General features: G+C 46.0%; 1 protein-coding gene across 1 annotated transcript in view; it reads right to left on the reverse strand.

The window, feature by feature from the left end:
* Positions 1-12644, reverse strand: part of LOC144819631 (atrial natriuretic peptide receptor 2-like) — a 727257-nt gene that overhangs the window by 481044 nt on the left and 233569 nt on the right. The gene's annotated exons all lie outside the window — the stretch shown is intronic.

The raw sequence follows: 12644 nt of genomic DNA on the forward strand, positions 1-12644 counted from the left end.
ATATCAGCATATATGGGAGCGCAGAGTGAAATAAACTCGATATTCACTGATTAAATGTATATATTCATGGGGATCCACCCCAGTTCAGACATGCCATATGCAAATCAGTCTGACCCTGGTTTGATTGGTTCAGATGCTCCGTCCATCGCCACCCTCTTTTGTACCACTTTGTTTGCCATAAGTTGGCAGGGTATGCTCAGACGTGAGTCCCTTGATCACTTTGCCACTGGATTCAAGCAAGCCGGGCTGAAGACGGCTGAAATACCAGAAACCAGGTCCTCAGAAGCTTGTTTCCGGTCCAGGGAAGGCATGGCTTGGCAGTTCGGGCTGGACTGTTCCCATGAGGCACAGGGTCAGACTGATTTGCTATGGCCATGTCTGAACTGGGGTGGCAGAGTGGGCTAAAGAACGGTGATGGATTAAACCCAGATCTGTTGACTGGGTGTGAGTGTTTGATTGGTTCAGATGCTCCGTCCATCACCACCCCCTTTTGTACCATGATTTGAAAATCAGGCAGCCTGTTTTAAATGCACAGTTATGAGGGATGGGGAACCAGTATAGTTTCCTTAACAGAGAAGTCGCTGATTGCCATCTGGGTTGTCGAAGGATCAATCTGGCTGCATGATTCTGGGCCATCTGCAACCGTTTGAGCAGATAGAGTGGCATGCCCAGGTACACAGAGTTGGCATAGTACAGGTGTGACTGGACGGTAGCTATCACAACCTGGGTCAAGGCTTCTTGCGAGAGTAAGCGATAAATCTTCCTGACCTTCCGCAGGTGGAAGAAGCATTTAGAGATTACTAAACAGACCTCTGTTTTCAGTGAAAGATCACTGTTTAAGGTGACCCCTAGTGATTTAGCCGAGGGGGAGGGAGTGGGCAGTGAGTAGTGTGGGCCCCAGAACTTATGGCTGTCCTCTGTGAGGACTAACTCCGTCTTGCCAGGATTTAATTTGAGGTGGTTAAGGTTCATCCATTGTTGAATGTGCAGCATGGTGGCCTGGAATTCTGTGACTGAGCTGTGTGAGTTATCAACCGTGAAGACCAGTTGCAGGTCATCCGTGTAATTGAAGACAGTCACCTTCCTATCTTTGAGGGCCTGGATCAGGGGGAGAATGTAAAGGTTGAAAAGTTGAGGGGAGAGAGCGGAACCTTGTGGAACACCACACGCAGTTCTACGTTGGGGGCCGTGAAATAACCTTGGCGGACGGCCTGGGACCGGTCCTGCAGAAAGAAAGTTAGCCAACTGTCAGCTGCACCTTGGATGCCAGCGTGCCTGACACGGTCTACCAGAATAGTGTGGTCGACCGTGTCAAAGGCGGCGGGGAGATCCAGTAATACCAGTGCCTGGGGGGAGCTTCTATCGGCGTTGTCGCGAAAAGTATCCAGGACAGCTAATATTACAGTTTCAGTGGAGTGTGCAGGTCGGAAGCCCGCCGGGTGAGGGTCAAGGTATTTAGAATCTTCCAGGAAGTTGGACAGGCATTTAGCTACATGGGCCTCTAGTACTTTCACCAGAAAAGGGAGCAGGGAGATGGGATGGTAGTTAGACAGAATCGTGAGGTCAGCTCCCGGATTTTTCAGGAGAGGAACCACAATGGCTTCTTAAAAGCCATTGGAACTTGGTCGAAAGATAGGGACTCGTGCAAGAGGGCAAGGGCTGGGCCCGGGAAAGCAGACAAGCAGTCTTTGAGTATGTGAGGTGGACAGCAGTCCGAGGGAGCTCCTGATTTGACTTTAACCAGGAGGTCCTGAAAGATCTCTGTACTGATGGATGGGAAGCAGCTGTGCATGGCGGAGGAGGTCATGTTGGGGGATTGTTTAGGAATGCTGACTTTGATGATAGTGTGGACTCCCTTGATCACCTGTGTGGTTATTATGCATCGACAACATTATCATTTATTAAATCAACCACAAGAAAAGGATCTGTAAAGCACACAACCTGAGCCAATGTCTTCCAATGTGCTCCAATAAGTGATAATGAAGAAAGAGAAGGCAAAACGAAATAAAACAATTGCCTAGGATCCAATGGATTGGTCAAGCGGGGAAGCTGGATTGAGCCCAGGTTTTCTGGTGGTGCAATTCTATTTCATTCCCGTTCAATAATCAAGTTACTTGCTTTTGACATATGGCTCTACCAAAGTAGTGATAGCTTACCTCAAGGTGTGGTAGAAGGGATGTCAATTCACAATCAGCACAATACAGTATAACACATGACTCTTCTTGAGACTAGTGGCTTCATGTAGAGGGTAATATGGAATGACACCCTCAAAATAACTCCATGACTCACTGTCCTCATCATGTCCATGCTTCGCTTTCCATATGCCCACCTTATCCCCCCTACCGCCCCAAAGTTCCACTCTATCCCTGCTTCCATCGCAGTGGTCCTCGGGCATATCACAGACCATCCTTTTGGCCCCTGGCAAAATGTCTGCAAGTACCTATAATATGTAGTGTGGGTGAGGCAAAGAACCTTCCACAAGAGAGTTGGGAGTGAAATCCCTAATTTCTCCCCCTCACCTACCGGTGCCTATTGGTTCAACCTATACTGACCCATATGTAAGCCCTGCTGGGTGCAATTAAATGACTCAATGAACACTGTATGAAAAAAGTTTCAATTATACATAACATAACATAACAATTATTGCCACCCCTTGAAGCTGTCCTCCACGTGCCCAGTTTGTTGTGGCATTCCCATAACATCATCCCTCTCTTGTGTACTATTGAATATTTATGTGTGCTCCTTGGATTCTTGAGCAGTATATGGAAAACTTCAAATGTCCACAGACAAGATACAAATCTACTTCTGCTAGGAAAAATGCCCAGAGAATGTAACTAACTTCCTCTCATGCCGCAGCATATTTTCCACTGAATGGAATACATCTTCTTATGGATGAATGGAGTCAAGACAGAAATCGAACTAATGAAATCCACTGAGACTGCTCACCATCCTTCCTCTGGCCTATAAGTATTGGGACCCTTTTTGCTGCCTCCCAAAAGGCTGGGTTGAAATATGAGGTCTGATTCAAACAGTATCCCTTGTCTCCAAAGCCAAGACTGTCAAAGAATTGTGAATTTGAGACTCTCCTTCCTGTGAAAAATATAGCCACTTTTCCAATCAGACCACCAATTTCATCTGACAAGTTCCCACGTAACAGTACGTGGGAACTTGAGCTTGATTACTCTAATATCATCAACTATGTCCATACAAAGATACACAGTGACACCTGTGCAACCAACAAACGCCAAAAATTGTCACTGGAAATCAGGGTGAATGGGTTTTAAAACGAAGCAAACAATACCCCTGGTTCTATCGGCGCATCATTGTTACGTTGCTTTGCCCATTGAATAAGTAGTGTATAAATACATGTTTTTGGTGTAAATAACTTAACAAAATTCAGAACTGGTACATTTGTTTTCTGTAGTGTTTGCATATTGTTATCGTTTATGTCCAATGTCTTGGTTGAACAGTGTTGTTGGGTGGGTGTAATGTACTGTAAATAATCAGATATGTTCATACTGTTCTTTTGTGTATGCTGATTTTCCCAAAAATTGCCATACGTAGTGATTGAAAAAATAAATGGACACCAATGCTATTCTATTTAGTGGTCATAAAGGCAACTAAATGTGTGTTAAAGGCAAGTCAGTACTGCCCATTGTTTGGTGTTTTGAACTTATAGTGGCTCAGCCTTGCTGACCTTGAAGGGCCCAACCCCTGGTTTAGGTGGTGTACTTTTGGAAAGTTAGCATTATTTTTGACCCAACCAACTGTGCTTTTCTGCCAGAGTCCTGGGTCACATGACAGTGAAGGGCTTTGCTATCGGGGTTTGTGTTTTGCTTCCAAGACAGTAACACAAAGGGGGCTTAGGTGTGGATAGAATGGGTAATCCTGAGGCGATAGCCTGAGAGGAGCTGTGTTCAAGCCTCACTTTAACTTCAAAGGTCTATGCCTACAGCACACACAAGGTAGCCTGACACCAGGCCTGCAGTGACTTTTCTCACTTCTGTTAGTTTGGAGCCTTGACCAGGGGAATGAGAAGAACGTTCCATGCTCAGTTTTCAGAGTAGGTTATGGGAATTCCCTTACACAAAGGCTGGCATCAAGTATAACAGGAGGACCTACAGAACTACTCACCAGAACACTCCTGGATGTGTACAAGATTCAGTGGATGTACTGCCCTGATGCCAGAGGACTTGCTTGTTGGTCGAAGGTCTGCGTTGCTGTATGAGATTGAAGACTGGACATATTTGGATTCACTTCAGGATAGCCAGAGTGACTCTAAGAGTCACTTATCTGACCTCCTGTGTGAGCTGCAGAGATACAACAAGATTCAGAGTTCTCCCTGCAATTGCCTGACTTACTAGCTGCAAATGGGCCAGCCTAGACTTGCAACTGGGCCTGACTGAACCCAGCTGATTGCCTCTGCTGGAGTGAGTCCTGGTTCCCAGAGATGCCCCCAGGTCTTGGACCTTAGGCTGGCATCAGTAGTAGCTCCTCTTGGTAGAAAAGGTGAAAATCCAGAAGTTTGGGCTCCATGCATCCACAAACAAACCTTTCGTGCCTAGACTCTGGCACCCGTGACTACCACCACGTAACACTCCAGTGAAACCTGCTCTGCGAGCCAACAATGACTGTCTGAGTCGACCGGCAATGTGAGAACTGCACTTCACGTTACACCAATGAGAGCCCAGTAGACGACCAACATGATGCTACAGCAACGACTGTTGCAATGCTCTATTGGCTCTTCTACAGTGATGACTGTCCACTATGCCTGACCTGCTCTTTGCACTACAACAATGACGGTTCTCGACACTTGACCTGCTTCTCGTCACCTCCTCTAACTTTTCACATCAGACTTGAGAGGATAACTTGTCTGCAGGACTAATCTGATACCTGAACCTGACCCACACTCTGTCGCGGTCAACCTGATCTTGTGACGTTCCCCAGGTCTAACGAGACCAGATTACCTTGATTGGCACTTTGTGCTTTTGGATGCAATTCTCACTAAAAACTTAAACATTGAATATCTCCATTTCTAATGGTTAGATTTTTCTCATTCTGCTACCCTTTAATTTACTAAAACGTACTCTGTTTCTAAATTTTTGATTTTTCATGTATTATGATGCCAATGTATTGCTATTTGTGATCTGCATAAATACTCTACACATTGACTCTAAGTTAACTCTGACTGCTTTTGTGCCAGTGCACCAGAGGGTTAAACACAGTTCAAGTTAGTGACTTTTGTAGTTCATCATGGCACAGATTGTGGTTGTTGCCTAAGTGGGGCTCCACACCCCTCAACCAATAACCCAATTTCTTACAATGTTTAATCCTCAAAATGTATATGAAATGTAATACACAGTTCCCATTGTACTACATAATTACTCACCCTAATGAAATCCCAAGACTTATTTTAATGAAGGCATTTGCAAAATAATTTGTTTAGGCTGTGAACCCAAATGTCAGCACCATTCACCATTTTAACAACATAGTTGCTGTAGAGACCCTCCCTGGATTGTTGACAGAGGCAAATGTAAACCTTTGAAGTAAATGTTAGCAAATTTAAGGATAAAAATATCAGTTTGAGACAAAGGATTTGTCACATTTATGATCTGTTTCTTCCATAACAGATTTTCCCAAAATATGAGGCCCAAACAATCGAAGGCTGCAGTTCTTTCCATCAGAACATAACTAAAGAAATACAGTCTCATTTAATATTTTGTGGATGGCCTGTCCTCTGCCAGGGCAATGGAGTAAATTACTCCATTGTCTTGATGGAGGTGCCACCTGCAAAATTATGAAATGGCCACTGGCCCAGCAGACATTTCTACCATTGACAGGAGCCACCCTCCCAGTGCTTCCTGCCAATGCATTGTAACAGTTCCGGACAGCTTAGTCAAACATGACAGAGCCGTACGTCAAAGTAAAAAAAAAATTACATTTTAAACTTAGACTTCAGATCTAAACTTAGACTTCAAATCTAAACTACGGACCTGATTCACCAAGGTAAATTTACACTTTCATGTAAGTTTATGATTATTTGCTATTCATAAAGGGACTTACAAGTAGTATCTTTACGAGTACAAAGTCTGTGCACATAAAAAGATAGGTCTGCTGTCTACATTCAGACCTGAAGTCTAAGGGCTTGATTCAAAAAGAAAAACATTACACTTTTTTGAAAGTTTACAATTGTTTCCTATTTTTTTATGAGTGCGGAGTCTCTGCACACAAAAAGATAGGTCTTTTTATGTGCCGAGACTAATAAAGATACTATTTGAAGGTCCCTTTGTGAATAGCAAACAATCGTAAACTTACACAAAAGGGTAAGTTTACCTTGGTGAGTCAGGCTCTTAGACTTTAGGTCTTCACTTAGACTTCAGGTTCAAAGTTTGATTCAAGGGGGCTTGGCCAATATGACTTCGAACTCCTCCACTGCCCTGGCCATAGAAAGCAGATACTAATGGTGGCCCAGTCATAAAAGTCACAGGCAAACCACAACATCTACACAGGGAAAGAGCCTGGAAGGTGGGGAAACCAGATCTGAGTGGTGAATTACCCCCTGGATGCTCAGGACTACCAGTGCAGCTAGTAAAGATTCCCTCAAAATGGCAGCTGCCTGATCGCATTTCTCCTGAGTGCTAGGGAAGCTGCTGCTTGGCCTGCGCTGGGCAGTTGGTTACTATAAAATATTATCACACCACTGACAGCTACCAGTCCTTTGGGGGGATCTTCACCTACCTGTGCGGCCCAGAGGGTGAGGGCCTCCTGCAAGGCGGCAGAGTTCCTAGCCCCGGGCTTCAATACTCTCTCAATACTAGAACAAAACATCCCCTATGTGTTTGCGACTGCCTGGGTTGTGCACCATGAACCTTCAAGAGCCTGGAAGGTGGGGAAACCAGATCTGAGTGGTGAATTACCCCCTGGATGCTCAGGACTACCAGTGCAGCTAGTAAAGATTCCCTCGAAATGGCAGCTGCCTGATCGCATTTCTCCTGAGTGCTAGCGAAGCGGCTGCTTGGCCTGCGCCGGGCAGTTGGTTACTATAAAATATTATCACACCACTGACAGCTACCAGTCCTTCGGGGGATCTTCACATACCTGTGCGGCCCAGAGGGTGAGGGCCTCCTGCAAGGCTGCAGAGTTCCTAGCCCCTGGCTTCAATACTCTCTCAATACTAGAACAAAACATCCACTATGTGTTTGCGACTGCCTGGGTTGTGCACCATGAACCTTCATTTGGGGGGCTGCCTGAGTCTTATGGCCCCAGTTGCACTGCACAATGATCAGGCACAAAATGTGGGAGGCCGCGCATTTGAGGTTCTGGCTGCACCTCCATACATCAGTGGACCCGTGTTGAAGGCCCCCCTCAGGCGCTTTTCTATCTCACCACCTGAGGACAACTGGGGGAGTCAGTGCAGCCATCTACTGCTGGGTGGACCATAGTGCAATAGCCTTCTGCAATGTTGCGGGGTCCCAGGTTCTGGACTACGGGGGCTGTGTCGGAGGCTTGGGCCCCTCTGTGTGACTAGTGCATCCGCAGGATTACACGACCCTCTTCTGCATTCAAAGAGACCACAGGCAACTTACTGAGCTTCACCTAAGCAACATCTACCTCCTTCATACGTGAGTACTACCCGAGACCTGCAGACAGCTGTAACTGGGATGAGAGGGATCCCAGCAACCAGAGATCATGCAACAGAGGGGCGCAGAGGTGGAGACCCAGTGCCCTGGGCGTCCCTTGTTTGCTTCACCCTGCAGGCAGGCCCTGAAGACACAAGCCCCATTCACCTGGCCCAATATCAGATGTAGCCTCTGTAGGAACTGCACTGCTTCACTCCAGGTGTTTCCTGTCAAATTTTTGCATTTGCCTCACAACGCGACACCCTTAATTGCTACATATAGACTTGGTGGTCAGCTACTCTCCGGCCTCTTTAAAGATATTGACTGAAAGGGGAGCTCTGTAAGGGAGACCCTGGGACACTTAGGACCCCGACACACAGTGAAGCCCCCAACTATGGCTGAGGCTAAAAGTAAACACAACAAATCAGTCCAAAGATGTTTACCCACATCACTCCTGCTCCTACGAAAGACTCTGCCTTCAACTTACAGCTCCTGTTGCAGTTCAACTCAGAGGGATCATTCAATTCGGACCAGGCCCCGGTGACCAGGACCTTCTTGACCTCCCTCTTTGACTCCCTTAGAACAGATATCGAAGATCTTAAGAAACACCTCGCCCAGAATACGAAAGAATTGAGACATGACCTGACCTCAGTGGGTGATCAGTTAGCCTCCCTGGAAGATAATGACACCGCGGGGGTGGAAGAAGGATAACAGTTGTGCCAGGAGTTCATCCACCTTCAAGAGCAAAATGATGACCTCAGGGTCCAGGCAGAGGTTCTTGAAAACCGGTCCCTCCGCAACAACATTCACCTTTGTGGGGTCCCCACCAGATCGGAGGGCTCAGACATCAGAGAAAACACTCAGGGGCTGTTCCGATTTATCCTGGACTGTGAAAATGATGCTGATCTGCAGTTAGATAGAGTGCACTGAGTTGGCCAACCTGGAGGACCTAATGCCAAACCTACAGATATTCTAACTTTGTGCCTGACTTTCAGACCAAAGAGGGTTCTTTGGCAAGTGAGAGCCAAACAACCTATCCAGTTTCGTGGCAACACGGTCTGCCTTTTTCAAGACATCTCCCTTTTTACTCTTCAGCGTTGCAGTGACTTTAAACCTGTTACCAACTATTTTCACTCCAGAGGTTTCCCACTGCTGGGGGCATCCCTTTAAACTGGCCTTTCTATGTGCGATCAACTCCACTAAACCCAACAACTCACAGATGTCCACCATATACTCTGCCTCCCAGAGGATCCCTCCCTTTACTCTTCACCTAGCTCTCCCCAGGGGTCTCCATCCTATACATCATTATGGAAGAGGGTTAGCAGTCACAAGAAACACTACTGCTCTGGACCAGAGGAGCAAGCTTAGGAACGACAAGTGGTTCTGGCCAGCCGCGCTTTGGGCAACGGAGGTGAAACTGCTTCAGATTTGCCCAGCCAGTTGTAAGTGCATGGTTGTTTTCCACCAGACTGGGCCACCTTATATCTCAGATGTCCTGTGGTGATGGGGAGCCATTCATCAACATCAATCTTGATGATCTGCTCTGACCCCATCGGTCCATGTTCCAAACGCTAACTGCCATGAACAATTTATTTTTCCAATTTATAGTTCTGCTCTCACGGTTACTAGGTGATGTTTTTTGGTTGTTTTTCACTCCTTCTTTCCTGGTCTACTTGTGACATTTTAGGGCACACTACACTGGTCTGCATTCTGTTAGGCTACTCCACTATATCATACCCCTTCACCCGAATCTGAGATTATCCTCCCTGTACTGCCTCCCACCCCTGCTTTCCTGTAATTTAGGATGACAAGCCTCGATGTTCGAGGCCTCATCAATCCCATTAAATGAACAGATGTGCTTCCCCCTTCTAGAGCAAATAGGTAGTGACATATGCCTTTTATACGTGCCATCTAATTTCCAAAGATGTCCCTAGAATTCAGTCTTGAAGGTTCCCACGCCATCTCTGGTCCTCGGGCCCCACTTAAAAGGCCTTAGTAGCGATTCTTTTCTCAAATGGTTTTAAAGTGGAAATACTATCAAGGTAGCTAAAGTCAAAGGATGCCTTTTAGCATATAGGCTTAGGGTAGGTATCGTCCATTTCAGCCTTGTCAATATCTATGCACCCAATGAACACCAAGAGTTATTTATTACTCGTGCCCTGACACCTGTACTCTGCTCCCCTGATGCTACCATTCTCATAGGTGTCAATATGAATTTATAAATGGATGGACTCCCTCTCCATTCCTGCCAATCGGAACTGAACAAATTTATACGGGATGGAAAGGAACCCTGCTTTCATAAACACCTATTCTATTGACCAAAAGAAGGAGGAGGAATGGAAGTACCCATGCTACAGCGCTACCACCAAGCCTCCAAACTCTGATTCCTGGTGCAAAGGAACCATCTGCTCTCTGAAAAGCGTTGGTCCTTTATGGACCAAGCCGTAGCGGGCTCCAACATATGGAAGGTAGCCTGGCTTCTTTGTAGGCACAGAGCTCGGGCCTCTATTCCTCACCAGAGACTAACTCCACGTTCAAAGTATGGGACGCTGTAGCGATTGGGGTAGGCTTGAATTCCTTCCCCTCCCATATGACTCCGATTTTAGTCAACCCAGACTTTATCCCAGGGATGCAACAGGGGGAGTTTCGGCATTGGCGGGATGGCGGGATCATCCCCTTTGAACAGCTGAAATCTGATTACACCCTTGAAGAAATGGACCTTATCCAATACCTCCAAATACTCCATTGGGTATTGCAACCTGATATTCAGTCACACGCAGGAAGACCTCTGACCCCCTTCGAAAGTTGAGAATATAAACGCCATATTACAGAACTTTATGCCCTACTGGGTAACAGGTTTTCACCGACTAAATCTAAAGGACAGATGAGAAGGGAGTCTTAGCTGGACAGAACTCTTTCTTTCAAGGAGTCACACAACTCATAACATGGCCAATACAGAGACTGCATACAAAATAGTGTCATATTGCTACTCGACTCCGGGGAGACTCCTGGCATGGAATATGGAACGCTTGAAGCAGTGCTGGCTGGGGTGCAGGGACACTGAAACATTACTCCATCTTCTATGGCACTGCCCGAAATGTACTTGTTTCTGGGATAAAATTCTAATTGACATTGACCACGCCTTTAACACCTCAATCTCGAGGTTTCCTGCCTACACCGTACTTGGGCTTCCTGATCCTTTGACCTATCCACTTCGCTCTATGCAAGGGAGGCACACAGCCTTGGCTCTGGGGCAGTTCTTCAGGTGATTCTTTCTCTATGGGGTACTGACAGCACTCCCGATTACACCGCTAGGCTTTACAAACTTTGGTTTGCCCAAGGAATGGAGAAACTCTCCCTATCGGTTGACTCACAACACTACCCCGATTTGTGGGTGCCTTTCATTCACATTATCTCCTCTGAATTCCGTGAGCTGACATGCTCGGCCTACCTGAGGTTACTACGCCTCCTTCCTGAAGCTGCACTTATGGATAGTTCAGCTCTTCCCTGACGTTACAGACCACTATATACATTTGAATGAATCTTGCTTATCCTGATATGCCAACACTACAGACCACTTAGCTACTTCTAAGGAAGGAGATGGGAGGGAGGGGGATGGTTGTTTGGGTTGCTTAATGTTCCATTTTAAATTGCTTACGCAACGTTGTGAGCCCCAGGGTTGCAGTCAGATAGCTGAGTTAATTAGGATTCAACTGCTTCACTGAACACTGCCGGCCCCTTGGGTTGTAGGCAAATAGCTGTGTATGTCTTTGAACGGCTATGGCTATAATAAACAGATTTGATCCATAAAGTTAGACTTCAGGTCAAAATTTAGATTTAAAGTTAGGTCTAAGTTTTACCTTTGTGAATCAGGCCCCAAGAGAGTAGTGAAATATATAGGGTCCGAAAACCTGCTCAGCTGAACCAAGGACTTGAGTGAGCATTCATTTCTAGCAATAAAATCTTAGTATGAGAATCGTGAAAGGCAACCACACAATGTTTTTCATCTGTAGGGCAACTTACTTCTTTCAATAACTAACATATTAGCTAGGGGGTTGAGTCAGCTCTTTGCTCGTGGTTAGCTGGCTTTTATGCATATATCAGTTGTCTGCTCCTAATTCGATGGGTGTTCTCCTTATTCTTGTATTTGTCCTGCCCAGGAGCATTTTGGTCTCAGATTGTTCTTACTGGATCAGTTGTATCCTTCTGCTGTATTCTTGAGGGGCATTCTTTTTTTTTGCTATTGAGGACTCAATGGGAGCGCATTTGTTTCCTTGAGTTCACTCTTTATCCCTACCCCTCCCTGGGGACTCTTTTTTTCCAACCTGGCATCCCAATCTTTATGTTAATTTTGATGAAAGGTTTTGTATTACAAGGGCCAAACAGGAGGCCAATGCCGCCAGACCCCTAGCTTCTTTTATTGTGCTTTGTGTGCACATTTTTGAGCCTACCCAATGCACCTCCAACTGCTCCACTTGTTATTTTTTTAATTATTATTATTTTTGTTTTTTATGAGAGCCTGGCACACAGTGCTACTAGGTCCTTCGCTTCCTTTACTGCACTTCGTGCACACTTCTTTTGATTTTTACAGAAATTTAATTTACTAATCTAACGACCGGCTATCATGTTGAAGGAACAGAAAGTGGCAGCCTGTGCCATGTCATGTGTATGCACGCAGTATTATATACATACATGTGCATGTGTCACAACTCAAATGTGAGGATGAAATCATGCACATGTGTCACAGCGCATGGAATGGGTTTTATTTCCTATAAAACCAATTCCTAGATCGCCTGCCGGTGTGGATATGCATCTGGACACATTTGCATGTGTGCAATTGGAAAACAAAATCGGCAAAGCCAAAAGGTTGGCCTCCCACAACTATCTGCTTTGCCATTGCTTAGCAGAGGCTGACCCTGAAGGGGGCCTCGAGGTCCTGCGCCATAACGGCTGCCTGGGCCCCGGAAAAACCGGTTTGGGCAGCTTAGTGTGCCCAACAATAAAGGAATGGTTCTACCCCACCCC

This window comes from Lissotriton helveticus, chromosome 2_1 (genome assembly GCF_964261635.1).
Source record: "Lissotriton helveticus chromosome 2_1, aLisHel1.1, whole genome shotgun sequence".
Lineage (NCBI taxonomy): Eukaryota > Metazoa > Chordata > Amphibia > Caudata > Salamandridae > Lissotriton > Lissotriton helveticus.